A 14,992-nucleotide genomic window follows, 5' to 3' on the forward strand; every position below is an offset into this window, starting at 1 on the left:
GTCCTATTGTACCATCTTGTGCCGAGCAGCCATGAGATGTGGATGGCATGCAGTCCTTCTGCACCATCTGCTGCCAGCTAAAGATGTAAAAGATAGATGGAGTGTATCAAAACAAGAAATAGACTAGATTTGTTTTGTACTCATTTGCAAACCCCCCCTTGCCCCCTGTCTAGGGGACTCATTCCTCTAGGTCACACTGCAGTCACTCACAGAGAAGGTGCAGCGAGGTAAATCTAGCCATGTATCAATCAGAGGCCAGACTAACCTCCTTGTTCCAATAAGAACAATAACTTAGGTGCACCATTTCTTATTGGAACCCTCCGTGAAGTCCTGCCTGAAATACTCCTTGATGTAAAGCCACCCCCTTTGTTGATTTTAACTCCCTGTAAGCCAAGCCTGTAAGCCGTGTCGTCAGTTGCCCCTCCCTGCGTCAGAGCAACGGCAAACAATCGTGCATCTGAGTTGAGAGTGCTGTCCAGAGCAGTCACAATGGAGCACTCTGGGATAGCTCCCGGAGGCCAATACCGTCAAATTGTGTCCACAGTACCCCAAATTCGACCCGGCAAGGGCGATTTAAGTGCTAATCCACTTGTTAGGGGTGGAGTAAGGAAATCGATTTTAAGAGCCCTTTAAGTCGAAATAAAGGGCTTCATTGTGTGGACGGGTGCAGGTTTACATCGATTTAACGCTGCTAAATTCGACCTAAAGTCCTAGTGTAGACCAGGGCTTAGAGTAATGAACAGAGGTAGTGTCAGCACACTCAAAATGAAGGGTACAGATCTAGCTTTTGTCAAATTAACTCACAGCCTTGGGGTGCTTTTTGGCTCTTTGTTGTTCCTGGGTTCCCTGATATAAGCGGGGGGCCTTCAACAGCTATACCTGTCCAGGAAGCATCAACCATTACTTTCAGATGTGAACCTGAAAACTGTCCACAACTTGATTACCCTTTAGAAACTATTATAATGTTCTACCCCTGAAGTCCACCCAGATGCTCTAGACAGCGCAGATGAGGGAGGCTGAATATAGAGGCAGGCGGCCGAGGCAACTGCCTCGGGTGCCAGGCTTGCGGGGTGATGAATTCGCAGATTTATAGATCCTAGCTGCAAATGTATTGTCTTATATGACAGGGATAAACCATGCATGCAAATAGTATATCAAAGTTGTGAAATGGGCTACAAATGCAATAAAAAATAAGGTATTCAAAAGGTTATTCACAGAGGTTAGGGATCTATTTCAGGAGTAGCTGAGGTTCTGTGGCCTGCAATGTGAAGGAAGTCAGACTGTATGATCACGATGGTCCCTTCTGACCTTGAAGTCTATGAGTCGTGGCAGGTAAGATCAAGTGGGAAGCACTTGTTGTAAGAACCCTAGTCGTATTGGTTCCAGGATATCACAGAGATAAGGTGACTGAGGTAATATCTTTTATTGGACCAACTTCTGTTGGCCAAAGACATAAGCTTTCAAGCTGCGCAGTACTCTTCTTCAGGTCTTTACTAACCTAAAGATTATGTTGACACTATTGGTTGCTTCAATACATAAATAAACAAATAAATAAATAAATAAAATCAAAGCTATCCTCAGTTATTCTGAAAAGCCTGCTACCAACAAAGGCTGGTCTACTTGTAGGTGTCTAAAATAAAGCACACCTTTGATGAACCACTAGACTGCTGGCAAGTTATTCTAGTGTTCATACTGCTAATTATTTGCTAGTACATTCAAGCAGGAGATTCACTATGAAATTATCTCTAATATTAGATCAGTCAAAATATTAAATTATGTATCTCTAGTAAATCCTAATTAAGGTTTATATCCAGCAAGGAAAGGTTTCAGATTTATTTTAATTCTTACAAAAAGGGCTATGTATTTCTGAATCTTTTTCTTTATGAGGTTTCAATTTCCCTTTTGGTAATCACACAGCACCTTTCCATCTGACTCGGAGAACAGGAAAATGGCTGCTAGTCGATGGTTTTCTGGCAAGAGATTTTTTAAACTGCTATTGAATGAGAAATTAAGATCCCTTTTCAGTTTTCATTAACATTCTGAGTTCTTTTGTGAGATCAACCCCTCTACCCCCTGGTGCATTACTATATTTTTTCATATTGCAATGAATCGGCAAAGAAGAAGTTGTACACCACAACACAGCACATATTAAATTCACTCCCTACTGCCAATGCGGTATAGTCACATGAAGATTTTTTTCCCCTGCAAAAGAAAAGAAATAAGTCAAGACATTTTAAAATATGAAAGCAATATAAAATATGAAATGCATTTTAAGTGAAAAATTGCCAAGAGCAAGCTGCAGTAAGTAAAGTACTGTAAGTAATGTTAGTTTGAGTATTCACCCTGCTTTCAAAAGCTGTACTGAAAAATATATTTCAAAGGGGGGACAGGTTTCAGAGTAACAGCCGTGTTAGTCTGTATTCGCAAAAAGAAAAGGAGTACTTGTGGCACCTTAGAGACTAACCAATTTATTTGAGCATAAGCTTTCGTGAGCTACAGCTCACTTCATCGGGGGGACAGTATCATTAAAGTGTCGTGGTTGAGATTTTCAAAGCAGCAGAGGGGATTTAGCCACATACTGAAATGAGTCACTAAATCCCATGCATAGCTTCACAAATCTTAACCTGAGTGTCTATTGTTATCAAGAGACAAACCATTTTAAGTGACATACAGTATTTTACATAACTTATATGTTGCTGAGAGCAGTGGTTCTCAAACTAGGGCCGCCGCTTGTTCAGGGAAAGCCCGGTTTGCTTACCTGCTGCGTCCGCAGGTTTGGCCCGTCGTGGCTCCCACTGGCTGCGGTTCGCTGTTCCAGGCCAATGGGAGCTGGGGGAAGCGGCGCAGGCCGAGGGATGTGCTGGCCACCCTTCCTGCATCCCCCATTGGCCTAGAGCGGCGAACCGCAGCCAGTGGGAACCGCGATCGGCCAAACCTGTGGACGCGGCAGGTAAACAAACCGGCCCAGCCTGCCAGGGGCTTTCCCTGAACAACGGTGGCCCTAGTTTGAGAACCGCTGGCCTAGAGTAATCATGTTTATATTACTCGCTCTCTCCATAGAAAAATTACCTTTGTTTTTTATTATTAGCTGTAGATAGTTGAACCACCAAAGACACAATTAAAATAAAATTATAACTCTGAAACGAATCCCCTAAAGCAAGGAAATTTACCATTAAAGCCTGAAATTCTATTCTCACCCACCCAGCTGTGCCCCACTATTACAACTTATATGATACTCGTTATCAGTTTGTGCTTAGCAGCCGCACAATTCTTACCATACAGTAGGGCATAACAAGGCAAGTTAAGGGTAAAGTTTCAGGTGAAACTCAATGCCTTCCTTTGCTGTGGTGAATTTAAGTCAAACTACTAACAATATCTAAACAGTTTTAAAGGTTCTCTTATATATAATTTTACTCTACTTTTTAAAAAAAACCTCTAAGGCATTTTATTAGAATTGAAACAACAGATTACCTGTCTGTTTTAGAATGGATAGATGTGTAGCCACATTTTAAGGGAATTTTTTATGCAACAAATTCAATTTTCTCCTACAAAGTCACTAAACAAACCTCTGACATCATACATGATAATATCACATTAATCCATAGCATGAAGACATTACAGTGTTAATGTAGATGGATACTAAGAAATATAGTGGGGAAAAGATACTGTGCCAGAGCAGTGGCCAGCTACTTTTAGACTTCAGTAGCCCTGCTTGTATTGAGTTTTTTCAAAATTTCCCTTTTCCCGCCCCTCACAAAAAACCCCACTCAAGATAATCCAGTCCAGGTTGCACAGAAAATTGCAGTTTTAGTACCAAATGGCCAGAAAATTGCAGTTTTAGTACCAAAAACTGTTTGAATCACAGTTGCTAAAAAGGTGTCAGGGTATTATTTTTTCCACAAACAGAACTTAAAAAACCTCACCAAAATGGAATTTTTTGTTATTTGTAAATACATTTTGAAAACTATCAAAGTTCAGCCTTTTATGTTTTTTTACAGCCAAGTTATAAACTCCTGAAAACAGGACTTAATATCGTAATGGAAACACTAACAGACCCCTGACAACAGCAGAGCTAGCCTGCACCTCTATAACACAACACACTTTCCCAGCTGAAAAAACTAGCCAGTTGCCCAGGACAGTGTTGAAAAAGGAGCCCTGTTATTTTAGGAGAGACAGTTACTTGAGAATTGGCACAAAATGGTGAAAATTAAAAAGGAAGGGTTTTTTTCCCCCTAGTCAACCTAACTACTCCATAAAGTAATGCACAAATCATTCATTATAATGAGTCATAACAATGATTTGTGATCTTCCAAGTTTTCATTTTATGCCCCTCTGTTTTTCCTTAAAGACAGGAGGAAAGACAAAGACTGGAAAGTTTGGGTCATATGGATCACGGCACCACTGCTATGTCTGGAATTTTCTTATAAATATCCTATTGCTCTGAGGTTCATAGGCCTGACTGAAACAGCAGGGACAATCTCATTTGTACTTTTATAGTTGTAGAGGGATTTGCAAGAGTTAACATAATTTTCCATAATATTTCTTACTGACTTCAGGAATAAAAGGAGAGTTCCCTTTGTAATCAGTATCTGAAACATTGTGAAACCTAAAGAAAAACAGGACTTCTTTTAGGTTTAACAAGATTTTTCAAAGTGCTGATAATTTTAAAGGTACAAACAAGATAATTTTTGAAAAAGGGAAAGGATTACAGCCAAATGTTTGTGGGAAGCAGCCACTGCAGTATCTGAGGGACATACTTTGCAACAGGTTTTACTGCCTCTTTGCAACTTTATGTCTTTTTTAAGATTTTTTTTTAAACACTGTTATGCGACTGTTTCTAACCTCATGAAAATCTTCACATCAAAGAAACATCTTAAGGCTCCATTCACAATGGTTTTATACCTCTTTCACCCTCAAAAAACAAAATGTGTTATTTTAGTCATCAGCTGAAGTTGAGCACTATCTCACCCTTTTTCAGATTCACAGAAGTCTTTTAAAACCACTTTGTTTGTGTTCTTCTTCAGTCCTCTCCTGTGGATAGCCCACACAAATATGGTTCACTCTTGTCAGTTGTTAGTCCCATCTGCGAAGAATATATATATGCAAAGCTCATTCAGATGTTGGCATGTAACATTTGTAATGGACTAATGGTTTCTCCTGCTTTGGTTCTTCATCACATTCAGTACTTGTACCATCAACCCAGTGAACCAAACCCTGTGGGATCAAGTGGGTCAAATTAAAGATTCACAGATAAAGCTGCAGTGATAGTAACTCATTATCTTAAAAAGACACATACTTATTTTAAAAGCGATATCTGAAAACTAAATATTTCTACTTGTTCCTACTGGGGACAAAATATGGCTAAGAAGTGTATAAGGAAGAGAGTGGTGGCTTGTTGGCATGTTACATTCCAACCCCCCCCCACGCACACACACTTATGATAGAAGTGACTGGTCAGAAAACGGGAGGTGCTTCACCCCATACAACTTATGTGACCAATTGCAATATGAAATAATTCTGCTCATTGCAGTTAACTTCCTTTCTGTGGCTCCTCAGTTTTGCTGAGAGAGAGAGAGAGAGAGAGGCAGCGTGCAGTCGTGAATGGGAATCCAGTGGTACCACACCTTGCAAATTCACTCTGCTTCCCCAGTGAAGGGTTACAAGAACAGGGTAAGGGATGGACTAATACTGCCGATAAATGTTGTAAAATATTGGGCAAAGGAGGAATCAGATGGGCTCCATTTCTGCAGCCATGGGACCTAAAGATCCCCTGCCAATTTTGCAGTGTATCTCAAAGAACAATTGCTCTAGCCTTTCTCCACATCCTCAGGCTGGCCCTATTCATAGTGGGGTGATAACCGTGGACAGGAATTGGTTACACTGGGAAATCTGAGGAATTGGGGTAGCAAAACCATCACCACCTTTTTTTAAGGCCTACCCAAAAATGCTAGGCCAGCTCTGCCCCTTTAAACTTTTTGAACCTTTCTGGTGCCAGGACTGAGTTGGCTGCTGTTCACTTTGTGTTAGATTGCCTCAGGTCTCTGAGCAAGTGGACAGAGGCATGGGGGTGCAAGGAGTCTGCTTTCCTTGTGTGTCCCATACAAAAGCCAAACCAGGAGAGAGCGGAGGCTACACCCTGCTTCCTCCCTGCTCCGATTATTACGTCCATTCCTAAGGGAGACTTCAGGACCTGTATCCTTTGTACATCACTGGGTGGGAGCATGTATTGCTACAGAAGGGGCAGGGAGGAAGTGGGACATGGTCCTGTCCCTTCTCCACACTGGTCTACAGATCAAGCTTGACACACACATCCTTGTGTACCCAGTCCCATTACACATACACACACACACACTCTTATATGCAGGACAGTGTCTAATAAACACAGCCTAGCCCTCAGGCAGCTGCAGCACCATGGGTATTTGTCTATCATGGCTGCAGCAGCTACTTCAAGAAGAACTTCTCTCCTGCATCCTTTACTTAATGCCATTAAGGTGGACAAAGGGGATGCACCATGTAGATTCTCCCTTGCCCCACACACTCCAAAAGCTGCTCCAGCGGAATGATGAGAAGAGGTTGGGGCAAGCTGCAGCTGTACTGAGCTACAGTTGCTGCCATTTGCCTCTCTCCCTGCCTGCCTAGCCCCAGTCTGGAGTTTGAAGAGCTGGTACTGGGAAGGAGCCTGAAACTCCATTCCTCTGATCCTATACCACCAACCAGGAGAAACTTGCTTCTTCTCCTACCTCCCCACTAGGAATTCCATGCCAGCTTGGAGAGCTCTTTCTAAGTCCCCACCAAACACCCAACATAGGTTATGGGAGACAGTTAAACATCAGCCTCACAAACTTAAGGGGACACATTCCCCAAATGACCACTCAGCCCCACCAGCAAAGAAGATCCCCAGTTTCCAGAAGCTACCTAGATCTACTATACATCTCTGATCTTTACATGACATCAGCTGGCAGCTTTAGTATATCTTAAATTATTTCTTGGGATCAAAGTCACATCTTTTGCTTATCAGCCTCTTTAACATTCTCCTGTAACCCACTTTTTCCTTCCTAACACCCCAACACAAAAGGCTTGTTTAAAGGATCTAGTAAAGTAAGTTTTTAAACGATAGTGTCAAATGAGAATGTTTGCAATAAGTTCTCGACAGGATTTGCATCGCAGACATTATGGCCCACGTTGCACTCTCACATGAGGAGGAAAACACCAAGGTTCCTAATGCGTTTTCCTCACACTATCTTCTCTGGTGAGAAAGGCTTGGGAGATTGCAGATTTGGGAGGCTGCATCCCCACTCAAACTACAGACCTGAGTCCTCAGGACTGCACAGTTGGCTCCTGCTGCTTCACTGGTCCCCTGTCAGCATAGCTCTTGCAGAATATGCCTCCTGCTGTTGTTCAGTATTAACAGATAACAGAAGGCTATGACATCGAAATTGGATTGTAAAGCAGGAGATGCTGCCCTCTAGACCAGCACCTTTGCGGTTCCATCCCTTCTCCCTTTGCCCCCACCCCTTAAGAGGTATTCCTGTGTGGCGTTCCAGTGGAAGAGCTTTTCTGCAGGGGAGAGGGATGGTGTGGCAGAGGCAGTGCTTATTCCCTTCCAAATAGATAGGTCTTCAGCATGGATCAATATGAGTCGTTCTGGCCATGTATAAGGGCCAACCAAATCTGGCATCCTGCCTCTGCTTGTGGACAATTTCAGTAGAAGGTGAAAAAACCCACAGAGCACCTAGCCAATTGAACACCACTGTGTATAGAGGAATAAACCCTAAACCTCTAACTTATGGTTAGTTTCCTAACACAGAAGGTTTGATTGCTCTTGTTTTCACATAAGAAACTATATAAGTCTGGTTAGTCTTAAAATTATTCATCCCTTTAAAAAAAGATCACCCGCAGTATTGCTTTCAGTAATCTCTAGTAGCACTTAACTGCACTAATGCTATAGGTTTTTTGCTATGAGTGAAGAAGTACATCCTGAAAACTGCAAGCAGGCAGAACCTGCTAGTCGTTAAACGTCATCAGTTCCCCACATTCTGATCTCACCATTTCAAAACTTTTTCATGCTGGATATCAAAAAGATGTGCAAAACACAGTATAATCTATAAACCACAAATTGCTTCAAATATAAAAGACAGGGAACCCTGACAAGTTCAGAGATGCTTTTAATTTGGGTACTTTTATCTATTTTTTTTCCTTTCCTTTCTCCCCACAATCACAATAAGCTCTGTTTTAAGGCGTATCAGAAAAGAAAGGGTTTTTAGGGGTTTGGATAGAGAAAGGATGGTGGCCGGGTGAACATGTTACCACTTTAATATTACAGTTCAAATCTCCAGCCTCTTTGTTCTGCTCACCATTCTCTTATTCATTAATGTTACTCATCTAAGCATAAATCAATAGATTGACATGTGCCACAGAGCTTAGATACCAATTTAACACCTCTGCATAAATTTAGAGAGGAGAATAATAAAATCACTTAGAATTTATTATTTCTAGAATAAGCAGACACAAGTCTTTGAGGATTAATTTCATGCTGTGGGTTAAATTTCACTCTCACGATAGGCCAACTGTTGCCTGGGGCTCTACAGATAATGAACCTGCCAAGGGATTTGCAAGGAAACACTTGTGTTGTTATAAAGCGCATACACTTCCCTTTCTAACCAAGTTCATCCTACATGGCATTAACAAATTACTCTCTCTGTGTCCACGTTTCAGTATAATGTGAGCCTGTGAATGACCCTGAACCAATAGGACATCAGATAAGATCTTCTCAATGCATAAATAGCTATTAAATTTGTCTGAAAGACCCAAACCTCCTGGAGTGAAAACATGAGACATTTTATCTTTTCGGAACTTTATAAGAGCCACAGAAATATTTTCCATGTAGACACGTCTATAGTATGTCAGCTGGCACAATCTAAAACACCTTAAAAATAATTGCAAATGCATTAAATGCAAATGAATTAGCTGTAACGTTGGAACAATAGAGATTTTTTTGGAAGAATTAACCTACCCTAAACAGTCTAAGTTAATCTAACCAAAGAAGTTAAGGATTTGGCATCACTGTTTAAACAACTGATTTGCTAAACAGATCAGACACAGTAATTTCTAATATCTCTCTCTCTCTCTCTCTCTCTCTCTCTCTCTCTATGTATATATATATATATATATCCTACAGCAGTTTGCATGATCAGTGACCAGAAACTATTTTATACTTTTAGACTAATTGGAACATTAGCAGTGAAAATACGGACCTTTTTCCTATTCAAACCTTTCTTTCTTTTTAGCAAAAATCTTTAAAAGCTTCACCTATTTTTTAAAAAGCTTGTGTAAAGCCATTTCAGATTTTCCAGCCACCCTGTGCTGCTCTGTGTCAGTACGCACTGATAGTGAAGGTGCATTAGATTATTAGACTAGACTTAACCTGATATTATGGGCTAGATTGTGAGTGGCACCTATACAACCACAAAGGGGCAGAGGGACAAGAAAGAAGCTCCCCACTTTGTGCAGCTGCACAAAGCCTGCTCACAGCAGCCATCCCTGTGCCACCTGCATTCTGGGGACAGCAGGGACTCAGAGCCAAAAGGGGGTGGAGTCACGGCCCTGCAGCTCCTCCTACTCCAGACTAGGGTGACCACCTTTTCAAAAGGCAAAAGCAAGACATATGTAGGAGCCATACCCCCTCCATGGCCCTGCCCCCACCCTGTGTCTTCCCCTGAGGCCCTGCCCCCTGCTCCTCCTCTTCCCCCCGAAGTCCCACCCCCTGGTTGGAGGCTGCTCTCAGGCACTTCTGTCCCCTACCCAAGGCAGGTGGAGTATCCGGGGTTCCCCACAGCAGCCCAGGCTCCCTGGGCAGTTCTTACCACTGCCTGTCTCTGGCTTCTGGCCTGACCAGGTGGCAGGGCCTTGTGGCACGTTGGGGCTAAGGCCCACCTCAGCCCCTCCTCCAATCAGGAAGAGGCTGGTCCCTGAGTCTCGTGCTGGCACGGAGCGGCACCACAGGGAATCTGGGACAAATGGTATCCCGAAGTAATTCAGCTGGGGACTGGGACTTGAACTCTGCATTTCAGATTTGTCCAATTCAGTGAGCAGTTCTTGCTGGCGGGGGGCACACACTGCTACTCTTGGAAGAATAGAATGTGTGTCCCCCTCTCAGCCACCCTCAGTAATTCAGCCCTGTGCCATATGAGTCAGGCCCACCACATGGCTGGTATCCTCTGCTCTCCTCATGTGGCCAAAGAGAGGACAGGCCAGATTTTGCCCAATGTGCCACATGAAATCATTATGCATACATAAATAGGACCAGATCCTTGGCCTCCTCAAGTCTTTTTGCATAGCTCTAGCAGATTTCTAGAGCATAGGGGACTCCTTGGTTGGAAGAGTGAAGCCTATTGCAGCCTGTCGTGTTGCCAACTCACCACCAATATAGGAGGTACTCCAGGGTGGGGTGGTAGGGCCAAGCAGGATTAAGAAGTCCAAAAGATTCAATAAGGTCACTTATAGCTCCCCTATTCATGTGCTGTGAGTACTGCTCTGGGCTGCCTGGGGCTGCAGTCTACAGTCTTCTCAGCCATAGTTTTAAAAATACGTATACAGGTGCAGTTTTAAGCAAACACAATTTAACAACTACAGAGATTTCAATTTCTAATATTTATATCTGAGGCTTTGCAGATCATACATCTTAAGAATCTTTTTATTATTCACAAGTCAAAATCTGATGTTTGATGCACACGTCACTCCCATTTAAATTAATATAGTTATACTTCTAATTCATTCTATCTATGGTTTTTCTAATCCACTGATACTTGCTTCATGCTAGTGACAAATTCTGCCCTTGGGTACCTGCATAGCTCCTATTCAGGTAAATAATTCATTGCTAAATAATTAATGACAGCCAAGTATGTACATCTGAGAACTGAGACTAAGATTTTCAGAAGTGACCACAGTGATTCTGGGTGTCTCAATTTATGGATGCCTACATTAAGACCCTTTAAAGGGGACTGATTTTCAGAGGGTGGGTGCTGAACACTTTCTGAAAATCAGGCAGGCCCTTCAAAATGTCTAAAGTTGGGTATGCCAAAGTTGTAGCATCCGAAGTCTCTAGTCACTTTTGAAAACCTTGACCAGAATTTGGCCCTAAATGTGGTTAGAAAGCAATATATATTAGTAGTTAACAAAGCATAGTTAGGAGTTACTTCAAGCAAAAATGCATTATTTGCCTATTAGCATTATTAAATATGATTATTATTGTGGATATGCAAAAGCATTTCACTTTTCACAGCTTTAAAGTCATAAAACGTACAACCCTCTTAATTCAATATTAATCTTTGAGATCAAATTAACTATTACCATGTCCTGAAGCAATTATGTTTCATTTAAGCCAATCAAGGTGATTATTTTAGACACAGTTTATATATATTAAAGGACATTTATCCTCCACCGCAATTGCCTGCCTCACCCCAAGTTCTGTCAATATGGCATCTTTATATTTTTTCTAGAATAGGTTCATAGGAAAATGCTATTTTTCAAGGATCTACCTATTTAATATTGTAAGACTGCATAATCAAACAGACAGTAACACAAAACAGCTCTAACTCTTTCTGTTCAGTATTTTAATGCAATACAAGACACTGACAAACCACAAATGATATGGAATCAGTTGACATGACCCCTGAAGAGGAAAAGAATGTAAAAAAACACTAACAAGACACATGGTCTCCAGCAGGCTGGAACAAATGAGATTTCCTTTTTTCCTTTTACAGAACGAACATGGTTGGCATTAAGTTTTCCCAAAGTCTAACCAAAGTATCACCATCATCTCTATCTTCACTTCTTCCTGTATTAATTAAAAACTACAGATTACAAACATGCAGTTTTCTTCTGTTCTTGGGGGGGAAATTCACCTTTGTGCAAAGGACCGCCCAATGTCCTGTGCACCATCTAAGCCCTGAGTTACAGGGTTAAGTATTTCATAGGGTGTCATGCAGGCCCTGTGCACGAAGATGCCTTCCATGCTAATGCATTAGCAGATGTGTACTCCCTGCCCTCCACCCCAATACATTTATTCTTCCTATTTACTTCGAGTGACATCTTTCAGGTTATTAAAATGTACATTACACTACAGTCAAAACTCTGCCTCCAGACACTTGCGGCGCATTCACACTAAACTCAGTGGACGCTGTGTATATATACTACTTTGATTGTGAATTCTTTGGGGCAGAGACTCTCTTTTTGTTTTTCACAGGCCAGTGCTTGCTTACAGACAGCCCCCCCAACCTGAAGCAAATACTCACCAACAACTACACACCACACAACAAAAACACTAACAAATCCCTGCAACAAATCCCGTTGCCAACTCTGTCCGCATGTCTATTTAAGGGACACCATCATATGACCTAACCACATCAGCCACACCATCAGGGGCTCGTTCACCTACACATCTACCAATGTGATATATGCCATCATGTGCCAGCAATGCCCTTCTGCTATGTACATTGGCCAAACCGGATAGTCTCTATGCAAAAGAATAAATGGACACAAATCAGACATCAAGAATTGTAACATTCAAAAACAAATAGGAGAGCACTTCAATCTCCCTGGACACTCAATAACAGACTTAAAAGTGGCAATTCTTCAACAAAACCTGCAGAACTGGAATTGATTTGAAAACTGGACACCATCAAATTAGGCCTGAAAAAAGATTGAGAGTGGATGGGTCACTACAAAAAGTAATTTTCCCTCTGCAGATACTCACACCTTCTTGTCAATTGTTGGAAATGGGGGCAACGTCCACCTTGATTGCATTGGCTTCATTAGCACTACAAAAGTAATTTTTCCTCTCTTGATATTCACCCCTTCTTTGTTGAGAATAGGCCACTTCCATCTTAATTGAATTGGCCTTGTTAGCACTGACCACCCACTTGGTAAGGCAACTCCCATCTTTTCATGTGCTGTAATACTTATACTGCTCACTGTATTTTTCACTCCATGCATCTGATGAAGTGGGTTTTAGCCCACGAAAGCTTATGCCCAAATACATTTGTTAGTCTCTAAGCTGCCACAAGGACTCCTCTTTTTTTTTGTTCTGTGTTTGTACAGAGCTTAGCACAATGGGGACCTGGTGCATGAATGGAGTTCCTAGGCCTTATGATAATATATGTTTATGGTCACATACACATAAAATCTCAACTGCCTGTTCTCTCAATCTCATCTTTCTCTAGAATATAAAAATAAATGCAACCCTGTCTTCATTATTATTCTCTTACTGCACTGATATTAGCCTATTATGCATTGATACTATTTTTGTTAATATATTTGCATTACTAATAAAAACCTTAATAAGAACTTAATATAGAAACAGATACAAATCACCAATGACAATGTTAATTTCAATGAACCATTATGCTACATTTATATTACCTGTGGGACTATTTCATGATGGAGCCTAATCCAACCCAGACCAATTGTGTTTCTTCTATTCCATTTACTTCTAGGCAGAGGACTGCCTAGTTAAGGTTGTCTAATACTTTCTATTATAAGACCCTGTATTCAGTTTCTGATACCTCTGACACACTTTTGGGCTGAAATTTTCCCTGCAGAGTGTCTGCCTCAGGTTGATATATATATACACATTATTTTCCCCACATTAAAATATTCTTATAACTGTTTTGATGAGAAGCTCCAGTGTCTCCATGCTCTGGAGCAGAGACTTGAAAGTTGGCAGGAGAGTGGCTTTTGTATCATGTACATACCTTTTGCTGTTCCCATGAAAATTCATTCAAATGTGGCCACGTTATAAGCCTCCGAAAAATCTCAGTTTGCACATGCTCAGTGGAGACTTCTTTGGCAGCTAAAGTCTCCAAAGATTCCAAATGCATTGGGCAGGTTCCAGCCCAGAGCTGCAGGGGCCGAGCAAGACTCTCCCTACAATTGCTCCTTCCAGTAGCCGCGGGCACAGGAACTGGGAGCAGGGATACTGTCTTTCCTATGCTTTCAATGCTCTTCCAACTTGCACCCAAACAGAAAGGAGGAAAAGGAGGAAGCAGCCTGACTGAGATGCAGAGGGGTGAGGGAAGAGGGGGTTGCAGGAACCAGAGAGTGGGAAAAGCATAGGAGGAGGGGGACAGGACCTAGTGGGGTGGATTGGAGAGGAAGGAGAGGGAGCTAGAAGGTATATAGGTACAAAAGGGAAGGGGGCCAGAATCCAGGGTGGGTGGAGTGGATTGGAGCAGAGGTGGAGGTTGGCAGGAGCTGAGGTGGTGGACAGGAACAGAGAAGGAAGGGGGCAGGAGCTGAGGGTGGATTGGAGAAGAATGGGTGGGAAGCAGGAACTGGGATGGGAGGAGGATGCATATGAGGACAGGGGGACAGGGACAGGAGTTGGGGTGAGGCTGACAGAGAGAGGCTGGGAACACAAAGGTATATAACCACTGTGCAACCATAATTCGCCTCTTTTTATGTACGCACTATGATACAGACTTTAATTATATGATCACACACTATTAGAGGTGGCTGGAGAATGACAATTGCATTTTGTGACAACTTTCAAGGTTTCAAAATTTGTTTTTGTTCTGCATTGGAATGAAAACAAACCCTTTCAAATGTTTTCAGGAAACAGAATTGTGTCCAAAAGGTCAGTTTTTCAATCTTTCTCACTGTCACTCTTTTTTTGGAAGTGACCAGCAAGTCCGTACTGGATCTCAGAAACCTTCCCTGGAGAAAACTTTGTCAAAATTGATACATATCTGTGAAATGATTTGGTTTAGATGAAACAGCATTTTTGGATGAAAAAAGCTGAAAATATTCCACCAGTTCTTCATATTTTTTTTTCTCTGAGATCCCTGCCTCACTCTGTGCACAAGGTGGACAGCGCTCTGCAAATGAATCCGGGTTGTGTCATGAACGAGGTTGTATGAAGCCCATGTAAAGAGCAGAAGACAGGTTTGATGTGCTCACAAGAGCGTGTGTTGTTGAGACTCATTACTGAATAGTT

The 14,992-nt window shown here is 41.9% G+C and overlaps 1 protein-coding gene across 18 annotated transcripts in view; it reads right to left on the reverse strand.

Annotated features, from left to right (window-relative positions):
* Positions 1-14,992, reverse strand: part of SLC25A21 (solute carrier family 25 member 21) — a 396,597-nt gene that overhangs the window by 93,996 nt on the left and 287,609 nt on the right. For 3 of the 18 annotated variants that reach the window (XM_073349084.2, XM_073349082.2, XM_073349083.2), the window contains exon 2: positions 4,969-5,214. The exons of 14 other annotated variants lie outside the window; for them this stretch is intronic. The gene's annotated coding sequence lies outside the window, so the exon portion shown is untranslated. The remainder of the gene's footprint in view (positions 1-4,968; positions 5,215-14,992) is intronic. One more of the 18 variants, XM_073349085.2, reaches the window with a different exon arrangement.

The sequence above is a fragment of the Lepidochelys kempii genome, chromosome 6 (genome assembly GCF_965140285.1).
Source record: "Lepidochelys kempii isolate rLepKem1 chromosome 6, rLepKem1.hap1, whole genome shotgun sequence".
NCBI lineage: Eukaryota > Metazoa > Chordata > Testudines > Cheloniidae > Lepidochelys > Lepidochelys kempii.